Below are 13966 nucleotides of genomic sequence, written 5' to 3'. Positions count from 1 at the left end.
GTATTCGCTGTGTGCATATTTGCAGTTTGATGTGACCTTCAGAATAATGAGAAATTAACTTGAATGTGGTCTTGTAAATTAGTAGAAATGTGTTTCTAGATAGTGAATTGTTTTTCTTTGATCTTCAAATGAGATAAATGCAACATTTATTTATTTATGAGGAAAAAAGAAAAAAACAATGGACTTTTCACAAATACAGGATAGAAAAAAATAGTTCTATAAAACTGTAATATGAAATTTGCTTTTCTGGAAATATATTGATAATATATTATGTTAATATTGGCATTAGTCAGTTTTCCATAAAGTGACAAGAAGAGAACTTTTAAGCTAGCACATCCAAAGTTGGGGAACTATATCTATGAATTATCCTATTTCAAACACATTATGCAAAGACCTAGCTCTCTAGAAAAGGTTCTGATACTGTAAAAGGTAGAAAGAAATACCAGGTCCCTGAAAAGTGCTAAACAGCTAATGGAGAAATATGCTCTTCCTAAAGTAGATATTAGGTTGTGAGAAAGATGACCCAATTAAACAGAGAAATATAAACAAAGAATGATTTTAAAATGTTGTGACAAGGGGTGATATAATTATTCTAAAAACAAGGTGTGCAAGCTTATACTGGACAATTCAAGCACCATTAAGGAAAACATGGAAGTTTATAGTAGAATAGGATAAATAAACACAAATGTTTAGAAGCTGGTCATAAGAGAACATTATTTTGAAGCTTGTAAACAATAGTAACATTTATAAATCTTTTTTTTCTTTAAGTTCATCTTGGTTACATGTTTTGTTCATGAAAAAGAACATCAATAATGTTTTATATAGCTTGGCCATATGGAGAAGAAATATTAACCTAATGTTAAGTAGTATTTTCTAATAAACATTTCTTCACCTGTACATACCAATAAAATAGTGTTGATATTGGTCTCTATTTCTGGTTTGCCTCAGAATTATCCATTTAGAATCCTGCAGCGTAGATCTTATCTATCTGTTTTGTGTGATAATATAACCAATTAAAAATAATTCTACATCTGATGCATACCCTATAATAAATGTTTGTATATGACATTTAGCATTTTCAGAGAAGTCCCTTGAAAAACAGAAACTTTGATATCTGGCTCTCGATTTTACAATAGATTTACAAATAAATGAAATAATATGTACACTGAGTGTTTTGTTGTAACTACATAACATAACACAACACAACATAAGTAATATCTGTAAAATACCTATCTGTGGTTCCAAATCTAGTACAGCCTACAGATAACAAGAAGCTTTTCCAAAATTGCCTAGGAAATGTATGGGATAGGTCTTTTTCTAATTTAAAAAAAAAACAAATTGAAATGGTCCCTTGATAACTGATGTAAAGAATCACATTTGCCAACAATAACCATAAAAATTATACACTGAACTTGTGAACTTGTGAGTTTATTATAACCTGATCCAATACTCCTTAAGAGAAGAGTTTTCTAGAGGAGACAATGCAGGTCTGACTTTTTGCTTCATAAAAGATAATCTAAGAAAGCATTATGTAAAGGCCGCTGAGGTTCAATTTACATATTCAAGTAAGAAAGAGGAAGTATTTCAATCAATGACAAACATTCAAAGATGTTATATTAATAATATCCAAATTATAATGGTTGTTGCCATATATCAATCATCACAAAATAATGTTACATTTCATAAAAATAGCTATGTGAATCATTTTTTATCCTCAAGTCAAAGAGGGGAAATGTTTTTTTTTGTAGATAAAGTTTTTTATTTTTAAACACAAACATACACATACAAAAACATAGAAACATGAAATCCTCTTCCATTTTATATACATACAGTGTGTCAGTTGGTTACGTATCTTTTGTGCTATACTTTTATAGTCATTTACTCACAATTTATATCAATCTTCACATTGTCAAATTAACATATGTTTATATATTTATGAGTTATTAATCATCCATGACTAAACTATTTATTCCATCATTTTATACGAGATATTCCACATTTTATCTTAAAATTTATGTTATACTTTCAACCCTGTGGTTATATATATCTGTATCATGTTTTATATCAATCTATTAGATTTCTATCACAAAATTATCTAGTCTATTATATTACCATGCCTTTTTATCCAACCATTGATAAAACAAATCCCATATCGTATAAAATTGCTTATCTTCTTGTTCTCTAATTTCAAATGTCAATTTACTCATTTCAGCACAGTCCATGATTTTTTGGTTAACTTCTTTCTGCATAGGTATTTTGTCATTTTTCCAGTTCTTCGCAAATACAATTCTAGTCGCTGTTAAGACATTTACAATCAAATATTTCAGTTCTTTATTGTATATGTCTGGTATGACTCCCAATAAAAAGATCTCTGGTTTAAAGTCTATATGCTGTTTTATCATTTTTTCCAACCATGTGTGGATTTTAGTCCAATATTTCTTTGTGTCTGAACATGTCCACCACATATGGTAATATGAACCAGGTATCTGATGACATTTCCAGCATTTATCCAATTTATTCTTAAACATTCTCGCAAGTCTCGTCGGGGGTAGGTGCCACCTGTAAAACATCTTATACAAATTTTCTTTATATGCAGTTGACATTGTCATTGTATAATTTTGAGACCACAATTTTTGCCATTTTTCCAAATCAATCCCATATCCAAAAATTTTCCCCCAAGCAATCATCATTTCTTTAACTTGCTCCTCCTCCAATTTAAATTCTAATAGATATCCATAAAGTTTTTAAATTACCTTTTCATCAGTACCCATCAAAATTTTATCTAAGTCAATCAACTTATCATAAATACCTTCTGCCTTGGAGTCTTTATCAAACCTAGATTGTATTTGCAAATAAGAAAACCAATTTATTTTTACACCTTGTTCTTGCAACGTTTGCATAGATTTAAGTTCACCCTTTTCATTCAATAACTCCCCCATATCTAACTGTTTGTTCCTTTTTATATATTATTGGATAAGAAAAAGCTTCAATAATTAATATCCATGTTGGAATTTTTAAGTAATATTGTCTTTTAATCTTCTCCCAGCTCAAAAACAATGCCTCACGAATATAATGTCTTCTAAAATACCCCTGTGTTTTAGTTCCCTTATACCAGAGAAAGGCATGCCATCCCAACAGCAAGTCATGGCCTTCTAAAGTCAATAATCTACTGTTCCTTAGTGTTATCCATTCCTTTACCCACATCAAACTTGTCCCCTGGTAATACAGCTCCCAATTGGGCAAGGCAAACCCTTCTCTTATTCTTGCATCTTGTAGCAGCTTTAATTTTATTCTTGCTTTTTTACCCTGCCAAATATATTTCAACACAATTCTATTTAAATCTTCAAAAAACTCTTTCCCTAATCAAATAGGAATTGTCTGGAGTAAATATAAAACTCTAGGCAATATACTCATCTTAATTGTGGATATTCTCCCAAACAATGATAGTTGCAATTTTTCCCATTTCATCAAGTCTGTTGCAATCTGCTCTTTGACTTTAACATAGTTGTCTTCCTTCAGGGTACTGCATGTGGTGTAATATAAATCCCTAAGTATTTAACCTTGTTCATGACCTGCATTTTTAAAGTTTCTTCCAACTCTTTCTTTTGTCTTGTTAACATACTCTTTGTTAATATATTTGTTTTGTCTTTATTTATTCTCAGACCTGCTACTTTTCCATATTCTATTTTTTCTATTAATTTGGGTGTTGTTTCCATTGGGTCTTCTAATATAAATACTAGATCATCTGCAAAAGTTTTCAATTTATACTCCTCCTTTTTAATTTTCATTCCTTTTATTTCTTTTTCTTCTCTGATATTCCTGTTCAACACTTCCAATGTTAACACAAACAGCAGAGATGACAATGGACAACCTTGCCTTGTCCCTTTTCTTATATCTATGGATTCTGTTAATTCTCCATTCACTATCACCTTTGCAGTTTGTTCATGATATATTGTTTCAATGGCATGGATAAATTTCTTACCAAAGCCCATTTGTATCAGTTGCAGTAAAATAAATCACCAACTCACATTGTCAAAGGCTTTTTGAGCATCTAGAAACATCAAGGCCATTTGCTTCTCAGGGTGTGCTTCATAATATTCCAGAGTACCCAAAATGATTCTCACATTGTCTTTGATTTGTCTCTTTGGCAGAAATGCATTTTGATCAGTATGAATAAAATTATTTAAGTATCTTTTTAGTCTTTCTGCCAAAATTGAAGCAAAGATTTTATAGTCTGAGTTCAATAAAGATATGTCTATAATTTTTAACTTGCTGCAGGTCTGTACCTTCCTTCGGTATAAGTGTAATTCTGACCATGTTTTTGGTATTCTTTTCTTTAACATAACTTCATTCATAACTTCTAGAAGATGAAGATTCAATATTTCCTGAAAAGTCTTATAGAATTCCGCTGGCAACCCATCTGGACCAGGAGCTTTTCTAGCATTCTGTTTTTTTAAGGCTTCTGTTAGTTCCATCATTGTTATATATCCTTCTAACATTGTTTCAATATTTGTAGGTATCTGAGGTAAATTTGCTTTCTGAAGATATTACTTGATTTTTTTCTTCTTGAATATTCCCTTGAAAGTATAGTTTTCCATAGTAATCTTGTATAATTTTTTTCTTCTCCTCATTTCCATAACAAACCTATGTATCAATTAGCTAATTCTTCTTTGCTTCTCTTTCCTTTCTCAGTTTATAAGCTAGCCATCTGCCTGGTTTATTTACATCTTCAAAGTAATTCTGTTTTGCACTTTTAATTTTTTGTACTAATTCCTTTTTTTCCATTAGTCCCATTTTATGTTTAATTATATCCATTTTATTTTTAGTGTCTTTTTTGTGGGAACTTCTGTAAGTCTTTTTCCAGTCTTTTATAGTCATCCAAAGAGGGGAAAATGTTAATAACAGGTACATCTAATAGACCTACACTTCCCCATCTATCCTCTATGTTAATTTCCAAAACATTAAAATCAATAATGATACAAGATGTTTTTTCAGGTTCAGTTCATGCAGATATGGATTATGCCTCACATTTTTTCACAACTAGTAACAGCATATAATTCCAAGTAATATTGTGGGATTCCTGCACTTAGAGTACATAAGACAAACCCCCTCCCCTCAAAAAAAGTCACCTTCCGAATTCAACATTATATTTTAAAGATTTGTACGTTTAAACAGGGTGAACAAGTTACTAGAAATCAAGGATTTTACACTCAATATTAATTCCAAGCAAGGAGTCCCCCCTAAAACATAATAGACACAGAAATATAGTCAGTGAGGGGGGAGGATTAGTTGTTTTCATTTGTATTTGCATATTTATTAATTATTATCCAACAGTTTAATGTTTTAGTCATTTTCTAAGCATTCTTCCATATTTCCCAACAAATTCTACTCATGCACCATTCTGTCTTTTCCAAACAAAGAATGAACATGTCTTTAAACCTGATGCGTGTAAGTGTGTATGTGCCATTGTACATTTTTTTTAGTCTTTAGCAAGAATATCTAAAGTTTAGGAGGAAAAAACAAAAGCAATTCTCTCCTCTTCCAATCTTTACCACATGTTCACTAGGCACTTGAAAATAGCTGTTAATCCCTGTGTCTAAGCCTTCAGTTTGATTAGAAAAAGAGAAAAATCAATTTTACTTTTCTACCGTAGGCATCATAACATGATCTTTTCAAGAATGCATCCATGCAGATAGGAGCAGTTAGGTTAAATTGGGTTAATTTTGAACTTGACTCCTAAAACAACAGCTAAAATAAATAAATAAAGTATGTCTCACTGCAAAGGCTTCCAGATATAACCAACCATATTGGAACCAGCACTGTTTTATTTCATCTGCCAGGTGACTGTTCAGGCAGCCAGTTTATGATATTTTCCCTCCTTCCTCCCCTTCTGCCATTTCACAAAGACAACAAACTGACAGAAAACAAGCCTTGCCCATTTTGCATTTTCAAATATCTTCTGTTTCAGAGGACTTTCCTTTATTCCTAAAGTGGTACTTGTTAAAGGAACTGTGAGCACTCAGGCTGTTTTCTTTGAGGATGATAACACTGCTGTAGAATCTTCATTATTATGCTAATCGAGCACAGTCTGAGCAGCTTTCATAACTGCCACATTAAATCATCTACCAAGGGGAAACCTCAAGAGCCATTTACATTGCTCTGTATGCATATTAATGAAGCTGGATGCTGCAGAGTTATGGAAGGGTTTTTTGTTTTGTTTTCTATGGCAGGAAGCAATAGGCTGATGGGCTTGGGGAGAAAATAATGTCAAATGCCTTGGAAAATCAGAGGTGGCTAAACTTCAGCAAGGTTCACCTATGAAGTTTTGTTATCTGTCTCAATTAAGAGAGATGTTTGAGTGGGTGATATTTAGCTAAAAGATAGCAGTGAATTGGTTCAGATCATCATACAATCAATGGCTTGTTTTTCCTGAATTAGGGAAGATGGGAAAAGAGGAGGAAAACAAAGGGAATCTCTGCAAGGCTTTGAAAGAACAGTATAATGCCTCACTCATTTGGCAAATCACTTCCAAAAATCTTGCCAAGAGTACTGCACAGCCTTGTCCAGGAAGTCACAAGGTGTCAACAAGGACTAGAAAGCACAACTGTGATGCATACAGAGACAGATATACACTTACTTCTTTGTTTCCTATACAAATGACTAATCAAAGCAGTTATCCAAGTTTTAAAATTAATTAATTCATTAATTACTAAAAGAGTGTGGGAATGAAAGGCATTTTTCAATTTGCAAACCTCCAGCTTTTACTCTGCTGTCTTTCACTTAAGCAGATGGTTCAGCAGAATGTGGAACAGATCCATGAGAGCACCTCAAGGGAAGGAACAGGTCAGTGGCTTTTTCTCTAATTAGATCCCACCATCTTTATAAATACATTTTGCCCTTATACCTTCTATCAAGTTGAATGGGCTAGGTATTAAGACATTATATTTTGTTTGTTTTTGCTATTGTTGGTTGTGCTGCATTGGTTAAATTCACACTTTATTCACACACACTAAATAGAATAGCTTATATTTCAGAATAGCTGGATTTACACATGAGCAGGGGGTTGGACTAGAAAAACTCCAAGGTTCCTTCCAGCTCTATTCTGATTGTTTGATTGTTTGATTGCTTGGATTTTGTTTTATAGCTACCCATAATAAACCCTATGAGTAGAGTTTATTTATACAGCACACAACATAGATAAATTTTAATGAAGCATTTGCAGAGAGAAAAGCCCTAAATATGCCATATTTGTATTAAATAATATTTGAAAGACTGCATTTCAATCATCAAGAACATTATTTTGCTAACAATACTGAAAACTCTATACGATATGTCTAACAATATACTGTATATAATTATATATTATATTATTCATATTTTAGTTACATGTGTATATGTATGTATATACTATAAATTGAAACTTCAGCTTTTATACTATGCAACTAAGTCCTATTTAGAAGTACAGAATAGCAATAACATTTAGACTTGCATATCACTTCACAGTGCTTTACCCCCTTTCTAAGCAGTTTACAGAGTCAGGAAATTGCCCCAATAATAAATACCCAAGTCTTTATTCTTTTTTTAATATTGCATTGCACATCCAGTTAAGAACTAAAATAGTAAACTATCGATGAGCATCTTATATTAGGGCTCAACAAATTCAGTGCAAGTATTCTTTTGGCATAGTGAGAAGTGTGTAGGAGAGAGAAACATCCATTTTTCTCCTCTGTATCCCTGTTGCCACCATATATCATCAGCGTTAGGATTACTAATACAATTTAGTATCTTAAAGAATCAGGATTAAGAATTATAGGGAAATACCCCAAATGTCAGCCTCAAGATATCTTCCATAATATGTATATTCTGCATCCTAACTATTGCTTCTCTGCTGCTATATCAATCTATTTCTTTCGGCTGTCATTAGCAATGGAGGGAGGGGGGAACTTGGAGGGGAAGAAAGCTGGAGGTGTTTTGCATTCCTTTGCTGTGGTTAGCAAGGGGAGGGGGATTCCTTTCTTTAACTTTCCATTTCTTGGCTAGCTTCTGTCCCCTTTTGCGCAACTGCGAACTTTTATCAAAATATGTCAAGGTCAACTGACAGAAGCCTCATCACCACCTGGAGATGGCCACATGATCATATTCAGAACTTTTAATTGGAAGAGTATTTTGGACGTTGGGGGTGGGAGCATTTCCATTCCTTTGTATATGTGATCTGCCTGCCAATTTCTCAGATTCGGAATTAAATCTGTAGCTTTCACTTTATTTTCCAGTAAAAGGATAACTTTGCTCTACCCATGGAGTCTGAGTATTTCTTTCTTGGGATTTGAAGGGAGCACAGACTGACATTATTCCGAATCTCTTCATCAACCCACCCGGAAAAAATATCAACTTTTCTTCCGAGGGGGTTTCATCCCATGTTGTCTCCAGCCAGCGATGAAGATGACCAGGGAGCTGCGGGGGGGCAGTCGATGCTGCTACCAGAGATGCCGGCTGCTGACTTGCTGGCCGACCTGACTCTGGAAGAAACCCCAGCTGAGATGCCCAGATGGTCGTTGGGGGTTGGTTGGAGAGACCCTGAAGACCCCCCTCCTCCTGGGATCACTGTAAGTCGAAGAGGTGCGAGGGAACGGCTGTGGCAAGAGGGAAAGGAGATGGGCCGTTTGGGAGAAGGAAGCTTTTGCAGTCCGTTGGGCCTTACTAGCTTGGAGACATTTTCTGGAAGGAGCGAAGCACCCATTTGAAGTATGGATCATAAAAATCTGGAAGCTTTAAAAACACCTCGGAAGCTATCCCCTAAGCAAGTTAGGTGGGCTCAGTTCTTCAAGCGATTCAATTTCTCCTTGAAGTATATCCCAGGGGGGAAATTTTTTATGGCAGATGCTTTGTCTAGAATGCCTCAATACAACAGTGTCCGTAAAGAAATGATAAGGCCAATCGTGTCCACTACACAGCTAGCTGCCCCTGTAGTTACCAGAGCGCAAAAGAGGAACCAGGAGAGGGATCTGTCCACTGATCTGATGGAATGATTTAAGGAGGCTTTGAAAACGGATGAGTGGTTCCTGGCAAATGCGAATAACTGCACCGTCTGAGATGGTCTAGCCTGGATAGGTGCGAAATTGTATGTACCTCAAACCCTGAGAAGCCAAGTGTTACAACAAACTCATGATTCCAAGGTGGCTGGTCATTTTGGGTTTGTGAAGACCCTACATTTGGTGAAATGGCAGTTCTGGTGGCCTTCGTTGAAAAAGGACATTGAGACTTATGTGGCCAGCTGTCCAGTTTGCGCTTCAGCAAAAAGGCCTCCTGGTAAACCACCAGGTCTGTTGCAAGATGTGGCTAGGCCAATTGCTCCTTGGAGGGAAATTTCCATGGACTTTATAGTAGACCTACCCGAGAGCGCTGGGCACACAGTCATCTGGGTGGTGACTGATTTGTTCTCCAAACAAGCCCATTTTATCCCTTGCTACAAGATTCCTTCGGCGAAGTCATTGGCCAGAATGTTCATTATACATGTCTACAGGTTGCACGGTGTTCCTGAGCATGTAGTTTCTGATCGAGGGGTCCAATTTACCTCGAACTTTTGGAGGGAATTTTTGAAGTTAATAGGCTCCACCCAGAGCTTAAGCTCTGCCCACCATCCCCAAACTAATGGGGCTTGTGAGAGAACTAACGGGGTGCTAGAGCAATACCTCAGATGTTACATAAACTATCAACAAGACAACTGGGCGGATCTACTGCCTTTTGCGGAGGTGGCATATAATAACTCTGTCCACAGCAGTACGGGGTTTACTCCTTTCAAAGTGGCAACGGGGCAAGATTTTGTGCCCATACCTGAACTTCCTCATGAAAAATCCAATGTCCAATCGTTGGGCGACTGGATATCTCAACTTCAACTTAATTGGCCGGTCGCTCGTAAAGCCTTGGATGAGGCGCACCAGTCTCATAAGAAATTTGCTGATAGAAAGCGAGCCCCGCAGAAGTCTTATCAAGTGGGCGACAAAGTATTCCTCTCGACTAAATATTTGCAGACTACCCAGAAATCGAAGAAGTTGGGTCCTAAGTATGTGGGGCCTTTCCCCATTGATTGTAAATCCTGTGACTGTTCAGTTGACTTTACCAAAGACTCTTCGTCGTATTCATCCGGTTTTCCACGTCAGTTTGTTAAAACCCGAACATACCTGTACCTTGAGACTGACCCAGACTGATCCTCCCGTACCATTGTTGATTGAAGGTGAACAACATTTCGAGATTAAAGAAATTCTAGACTCTAGGAAATGGAGGGGTCGTATCCAATATCTGGTAGCTTGGAAACATTTTCCTCCGTCCTATGCTGAATGGGTTAATGAGAAAGACATTAGGGCTCCTGCACTGCTCAAGAACTTTTATGCCAAATACCCTGATAAACCATAGAGGTGTATGCAAATGTTAACATATGTTTATGCTATTTTTTCTTACAGGGACTAATGTCCTTCTTCTAAGGGGTCCGAATGTCAGCCTCAAGATATCTTCCATAATATGTATATTCTGCATCCTAACTATTGCTTCTCTGCTGCTATACCAATCTATTTCTTTCGGCTGTCATTAGCAATGGAGGGAGGGGGGAACTTGGAGGGGAAGAAAGCTGGAGGTGTTTTGCATTCCTTTGCTGTGGTTAGCAAGGGGAGGGGGATTCCTTTCTTTAACTTTCCATTTCTTGGCTAGCTTCTGTCCCCTTTTGCGCAACTGCGAACTTTTATCAAAATATGTCAAGGTCAACTGACAGAAGCCTCATCACCACCTGGATATGGCCACATGATCATATTCAGAACTTTTAATTGGAAGAGTATTTTGGACGTTGGGGGGTGGGAGCATTTCCATTCCTTTGTATATGTGATCTGCCCCCCAATTTCTCAGATTCGGAATTAAATCTGTAGCTTTCACTTTATTTTCCAGTAAAAGGATAACTTTGCTCTACCCATGGAGTCTGAGTATTTCTTTCTTGGGATTTGAAGGGAGCACAGACTGACACCAAACCACAAAGAGTAAGATTTCCCCATCGCAGATATTTTTCTTCTAATGCATTGGAGACACTCCTAAAAAGGAATGGGTAGAGGTCGATAAATCTTGCTACTAAAGCAAAAAATGGTAGTAGCCAACTAATAGCTATTGTGCAAGGGAGACCAGTTGGGAGAGGGGCTGCGGCTCCATCAGTTTGCCAATGATGCCAGTGATATCCAGATAGATACATCAGTGCAGTCTTTGCCAGAATGAATCCAGTTACTTACAAGTGGCACACTTGAATGCAGCATGAAAAAAAAGCCAGGGAGCCTGGACTCACTTTTTTTGTTGGATTGTAGAGGCAGAAGATACGTTTTGTTTGGTCTGCACTTATTTTTTTTTTTTTTTTTTTTTGACATAATAGGCACTTCCCAAACTAAAAAACAGGTCAAAATGTTAATAAAATGATTATAATGTGCACAGTAGAAGAAAAACTTATAAAATGAGCTCATTATTTAAGAAAAATGCAGAGAACTTAACATGAGTTGAATTGTTTGTTTCTTGTGGGGGTTTTTTAATTGCAAGGAGCAGATGGAAGAGTTTTAGGAACAAATCTATGAGAAATTGACCCAAGATATATATTGAAAAAATGCTGAGGGAAGGAAGAAATAGAGAAAATATAATACTGTTTTGTCAGTATTAGACAAAAAATAAACCACCATGGATACGTAAGTACTATAATGGAACATATTCTAATCTTGAAGCAATTTCTTAACATGTAATTTATGCATTACAAATATTATCTTCAATTTTCCTCTAAAGAGCTCAAGATTCTACTTATGTAGATTCCCTCAAATTTAAAAATTAATCCATCATTACTGCGATGGACAACATGATTTCTGGGCAGTTTAGAATCTCATGTCAAAAATTGTGTAAAAGAGGTTTTTTTTTTAATTTAAATGAAACTTCTTTCCATATAAAAAAATTAAACTTCCATCCCTTCAAAAACTCAGCTATTGTAATGATACTTTTCACTATTTCACAACACTTTTCAGAGAATTACATTGCCGTTCCACATTCAACATGTAATGATCAGAAAGGGGAATTCTTAGTGCTCTCTGAGCATGTTGGTTTTCTTGCAAATGTTACTAACTTCACTCCCTTACTAGCACTGATGATGTTATCTAATTTGGTAATGAAATGTTTGCAAGAAAACAACCAAGCTGACAGAACACTAAGGACCCCACACTTCAAACTTGAACTACAAATATTATCTTCAATTGATCAGGGTTTACAGTAAGCATGTATACTGTGCTCTGTCTTTTTAGTTGCCTCTTTTATGTATCTAGTATTCTTTCTGTAAAAAAAATAAACCTGCAACATTTTATAGATGCTTGTTGTCTTATTGAGGTTTTCTGTATATCTAATATTTAAAAATTAAGACATGTACTTGACCAGGATTTCATTGCAACTGCTGCCAACTGATTCCAACTGTGGAATCTGGATGCATTTGCAAGAGGAATAGATGGAAGGCAGCTGGGTCTATATTTTGTATTCTCTGTGGGTTTTCTTATGCAGCTGTGCTTGTCAATTCACCCTGTGTGGGCCCGCCATTATCACCAGCTTGCCTGGCCTTCCTGCTGCCTACCTAATTGTGTTTGTGGAGCATAGCAAACTGAACAAATTATTTTTGAGTTCTTATCTTTTTCTTGTTATTCAAAGGTAGCATGGTTCAATGCATGCTGTTTAATTTTACTTACTTTGCTAGCTGATTACATGACAGAACCCAATAGGAACAGCTTCTTTATCAAGTATTGTGTTTTAGAAAAATGCTGCAAAGTAGAAACTGAAACAAATATCCTCAAATATCTGAAAGGTATGCAATTTGACTCATTTTTGCCACTCAATGCAAATCAACATATTTCAGTGAGAAATGGAGTTGTGCAAGAATTATTTTAACTTCATGATTCCATTTGCTTATACTTTTTTATATTTCATTTATTACTTTCACATTTCAGTAATCTTCTGTTCTCACATTAGCTGTCTTGTTATACTTGTGTAAAACAGCACTTTTAAATTATTCCTCTGCTGCCATTTTTTAAACTGGAAATGTTATTAAAGCTATATCATTATTATACATTGTTACATGAAATGATATTTATTTTTATTTATTTTTATTTATTTATTTTTGTCAATTGCTTACAAGATAATATGTATAAGTAAAAACATAGTTATGACTACATGGATACATATAAGAAAAATAAAATAAATAAAAGAAACAATAGGACAGGGACGGTAGGCACGTTGGTGCGCTTATGCATGCCCCCTTATTATAATATTTATCTTATATAAAGATAGATGTACATAGCAAAGAATTCCATCATCACTGATTGATGCTCCAGTTTTTAAGAACATTCTGAAAGAATGAAAAATGTGGAATATTTTCAGGAAAACATTATGTTGGCCAACATGTGCAGAACAGGTACGAAAAATCAATTTGGTACCTTATCAGATAAGTGCATTTATATAATAAAAAGACAGCCCTGTTTCTATTTAGTTCAGTTTTCCTTTTCTGAGATGAAGATAGGCCACCAATTCAAATATGAATCCACTTTTCTATTTTTTTTTAAATCCTAATATATTCTAACTATCTTTGATAATTATCTAATGAGAAGGGTTTAATGCCTCTTCAAGATAAGATAGAGATTTCAGGTGTCAGGAAAGAGCTTGGGACACCCACTTCTCTTAAAGAAGACAGCTAGAGATGATAAATTGTTGAAAATCCAACAATGTAGAAACAATCACCACCAGAAGTAGTGAGTCCCTGAAGGCATTTTCTGTGGCAGGATAATTAGGAAGAATTTGGGAATATGCCCAATAAATAAATTAAATTTATCCCTGGACTTAAAGTTCTTTTATTTTTTTTGTGCATCTTGTTTATACCAAACTTTGCTCTGATTTGGTGATCATTTCTTCTTATGTATCTTTT

This window comes from Notechis scutatus, chromosome 4, assembly GCF_049901735.1.
Source record: "Notechis scutatus isolate UNSWTSFEM ecotype Mainland chromosome 4, rNotScu1.2, whole genome shotgun sequence".
Lineage (NCBI taxonomy): Eukaryota > Metazoa > Chordata > Lepidosauria > Squamata > Elapidae > Notechis > Notechis scutatus.
The sequence above is the reverse complement of the archived record's forward strand: the minus strand, read 5'-3'. Positions refer to the sequence as shown.